The sequence below is a fragment of the Carya illinoinensis genome, chromosome 10 (assembly GCF_018687715.1).
Source record: "Carya illinoinensis cultivar Pawnee chromosome 10, C.illinoinensisPawnee_v1, whole genome shotgun sequence".
Taxonomy (NCBI): Eukaryota; Viridiplantae; Streptophyta; class Magnoliopsida; order Fagales; family Juglandaceae; genus Carya; species Carya illinoinensis.
In genome coordinates this window covers 33,378,126-33,382,806 of record NC_056761.1, presented here as the reverse complement: position 1 = coordinate 33,382,806, position 4,681 = coordinate 33,378,126, and positions in this window count along the sequence as shown.

The following is a 4,681-nucleotide window of genomic DNA, read 5'->3' as shown; positions in this document are numbered from 1 at the left end:
TTCGGGTCCAATTATCCTACTCTCCCCGACTTCATCCCAACACAAGGGTGATCTGCACTTCCTCTCGTAAAGAACTTCATAGGGAGCCATCTGAATGGTTGCATGGAAGCTATTATTATATGCAAACTCTATGAGCGGCAAATGGTTTTCCCAACTCCCTTGAAATTCTATGACACATGCTCGCAACATGTCTTCAAGGGTCTGAATGGTGCGCTCTGATTGGCCGTCTGTCTGTGGGTAGTAAGCAGTACTGAACTTCAACTTACTACCCAAAGCTGCCTGCAAACTCTTCCAGAACTGGGTCGTGAACCTTAGGTCTCGATTCGACACTATACTCTTTGGTATGCCATGCAGCCGCACTATTTTTTTCACATACAAGCGTGTCAACTTACCCAAGGAATCAGTGTTATTAACAGACAAGAAATGAGCACTCTTCGTTAACCGGTCAACAATCACCCAAATAGAATTTTTCCCACTAGGCGTTCTTGGCAAACACACTATAAAGTCTATCGTGATGTCATCCCCTTTCCACTCAGGAATAGGGAGGGGTTGGAGCATACCTGCGGCTCTTTGATGCTCGACCTTCACTTGATGGCATGTGTGACATTTCTCAACATACAAGGCAATATCCCTCTTCATTCCATCCCATCAATAATTTTTCTTCAAGTCCCAGTACATCTTCGTACTACCGGGATGAACTGAATAAGGGGCCGCATGAGCTTCTGCGATGATCCGCTCCTTGAATTCTGAATCTTTGGGGACCACTCTGCAATCTCGGAACCGAAATATTCCATCTTTATCCATACTATAGTGCAACGGCCCTCGAGATTTTCTGACTCTTTTTCTGATATTCAGCAGCTTCGGATCCTTCCTTTGAAGAGTCTTCAATTCCTCAAAATCAGTTACCCGAATGTCAAGAACTGAAGATAGAATCTCCTCTCGCTGTGAACTTTCAATAAGGAGCCTTCTCATCCCACAAAGCAAAGAATCCAATTCTAACGGCTCGGCTTCATCTTCCAAGTGCGATTTTCGGCTCAAAGCATCAACAACTGTATTAGCCTTCTCCGGATGATACTTGATCTCACATTGGTAGTCACTGATTAGCTCTAGCCATCGCCTCTGCCTCATGTTCAGATTTTTCTGGGAAAACAAGTGCTTCAAGCTCTTGTGATCGGTGTATACCTCACATGCTTCCCCATACAAAAAGTGCCACCAGATCTTGAGAGCAAAAACAATCGTAGCCAATTTCAAATCATGTGTTGGATAATTCTTCTCATGGTCCTTTAGCTAACGAGATGCATAGGCAACAACCTGTCCTTCCTGCATAAGGACACAACCCAAACCAAACTTAGACGCATCACTGAAGATTACGAATGGCTTATGCGGTTCTGGAAGCGCTAACACTGGTACCGTCTTCAACCTGTTCTTTAATTCTTGGAAGCTTCTCTCACACTTATCTAACCAAACAAATTCTGCATTCTTCCGAGTCAAAGCTGTGAGAGGTCCGGATAGGTGAGCAAATCCCTCCACAAATCTTCGGTAATATCTGACAAGTCCCAAGAAACTCCGGATCTCGCGCACTATAGTCGGGCGCTGCCATGACAAAATGGCTTCCACCTTACTAGGATCAACAGCCACTCCGACTCGGGAAATCACGTGCCCAAGAAATCTAACTTCTTCCAACCATAATTCACACTTGCTGAGCTTGGCATACAACTGGTGTTCTCTCAATTTCCCAAATACCAGACAAAGATGATACACATTGTGATGACCCGCTTTTGAGTGTATTTTCGCTGAAATAATTGTTTTTATTTTAATTAATATATTGGTTATTTATTTTAATTTATTTACGTTTTAAAAATTGGTTTTTAAATTATTTGACGTTGTGTTTTATTTCTTTTAGTTGTTTTGTGGTTTTTAATCTCTTTTTGGCGGTTTAGTTTGTTTCCCGGAATGAGGATTGGACCTCATCTCTTCTCTACACCTCTTTTCCTTTTTCTCTTCTTTTTCCTTTTTCTTTTTTCTTTTTCCTTCTTTCTTTTTTCCTTCCTTTTTCTTTTTTCTTTCTTTTCTTTTTTTTTCTTCTCTCTCCCCGATCGACCCCCCCGGCCTCTCTCTCTCTTCTCTCTCCTCACCCACGGCCGGAACCTTCTTCAGCCCAGACTGCCGCTGTCCGGCCACCGTTCGGCTCACCGCCGGTCTCGTTCGAACCCCCTCCCTCTGGTGCACCTTCCCACTAAATATCTCCCCCTGCCGGCCGGCCGTTTGGCCGAAAAAGCTCCTCAAAGTCCGCACGGTTTTCAGCTCGATCCGCCGCTGTCGCTCCACCTCCGGCCACCATTTCTTCACCACTTCATCACCGGTCCCTTGCCGTCCTAACCCACCCATTTCCGGCCTCCAACGACCACCGGAACAGCTCCTACGAGCTAGCTTTCCTTTTTGGGAAATCCGGCCTATTTCCGGCGATTCCGCCGCCACCCACGGCCAACCACCACTTCCAATAGCTTCACAACCATCCCTAGACCATTCCCTATCAATTTCGTGTCCTAGTTTGTCCCCGTTCAAAAGTGAGTTTTTCACAACCCACGGCCACAGTGAATTTTCACTGTGACGTTGCTTTTCCGGCGCCGTTTGCAACGCCTCGTGTTTTCTAAAATTGCCATATAGCGCTGTAAGTATTTTTCAAACCCTATTTTCAGATTTAAATATATATTGCTCTTTCAATAATTTATTGCTGCTGGTTGGTTGATTCCAGACTGAGTCCGAGGAGTTCGGGGGTCGGATGGATGGAGGACGGAGTTGCTTGATTTATTGTTTTATGATTGGTTATTTGTTTTGTGCGTTGATAATTGCATTTTCATGGGGCATGCACGGGTATTTTATTTTATTTGAGAAACCCTGTTTTGCTGGCGTGATTGGACTTTCGGGTGCGTGTGTCTCACGAGCCCAAGCCGGGATGGGTTATTATCTCGGTGGAGCTCCTCTGGTCACTCGGGAGTGGATAATACTGAGTGACGTCCCCTGAGTTGTCGCTGGGCGACGATGGGAGCGGGGCTAGAGGATGGCCCGGCCAGGTATGTGCGGGGCGCGAGTCTGGGCATCGCTCTACTCACCGACTCCATGGCCCTTCGCTGGCGAGGGCTAGAGGATGGCCTGGCCAGGTGCACGCGGGGCGCGAGTCTGGGCATCGCTCGTTTAGGTGTCACATGCGCGGTCCTTACCTGCGGTGTGGCACATAGCCAGGGCGTGCGGATGATCCCTAGGGGAGATCATGGTGCATGCATAACCGGTGTGTTTTTATGGTTTTTGGATGCGAGCCATCTTCTGGGAAAATGGTGGTATGGGCCATTATCTGGGATAATGGCGAGGCGTGGTTTTTAAGAATATGTTTTTATTGGGCCAAATGGGTTTTTGGCGTGCGTGGTAAAAATGTGGTTTTGTGGGGCATGTGCATTGGTTTTTCTTGCATCCATGTTGTTTGAGTTCTATGTGTTTTTATCTGGTGGTGTTTGGGTTTACTTACCTGCGGTACCATTTTTGGTTCCGTAGCTTTTGGTGCAGAGTTCGAGGAGGAGGAGGAGGAGGCTGAGCCCGAGGATGCGGCTCCGCCGGGTTGCTGATGCTATGTTTCATATTTGTTTAAAACTGTATTTGTGTTTTTGTAATATTTTATCTATGTACGTTTTAAACAGCTTGTATTACGTTGAAAACAATTCTGGTACTTAGTTATGACTTTCGTTATCCGCTGCGTGTTCTTCCGTGCACATTTGTTGCTTCTGCACACACTTGGCACCGTCGATGGGATGGTGACCCGGGTTGTCACCATCCGGACGTCTCGATTTCCCCGTGTTTGGGCGTGGGGATTTGGGGGTGTCACAGGTGGTATCAGAGCGGTTTGGCTCTGGGTAAAACCACATGTCCCGTAGGCAGTACCAGAATGCTTTTTAAAGTTGTGTTTTAAAAATTATGTTAAGTACAGTTGTTTTATTTGTTTTATTTGTTTGAGCTTGTTTGTTTGTTTGTATTTATTTGGTTATGTTTTTGCAAGCTGGTTTCTTTTGTTTCTTGCTGTGTGGTGTTGGTTTTGTTTTTGTTGGTTTTATGATGGTTTTATTTGTTTTCTTAAAGGAGGGTCAAGAGTGGTGTTGTGGTAGGAATATGGGGAGACCAAGGAAAAATACTCAGGAGCCACGGGACAATACCTCCAGGGATGACTCCCTAGTCGAAGCAATACGGCAGATGACGGAATTTATGCAGCAGAGTGCGATGTCTCAACAGACAGGGCCTTGGCCACAACAAGGACCTTGGCCACAACAAGGGGGTCCTTGGCCACCATCAGGAGGACCTTATCCACCGTCAGGAGAGCCTTGTCCGTAACAAGGAGGGTTTTGGCCACAACCAGGAGGTCCTTGGCCATATCAGGGAGGGCCTTGGATGTATCCAGGAGGGTCCAGTAGCATGGTGCAAGCCGGATGCACCTATGAGCGCTTCCTGGCGCATAGGACTCCACACTTCACTGGAAATGAGGATCCACTTCAGGCTGGAAAATGGATCAAGGATCTGGAGAAAACCTTTGAGGAGTGTGGATGCACTGAGGCGCAACAAGTACTCTACGCCAGCTACCTCTTGCAAGGTACCGCTTCTGATTGGTGGGATACCAAGAGGGTGCTGTTGGAATCTG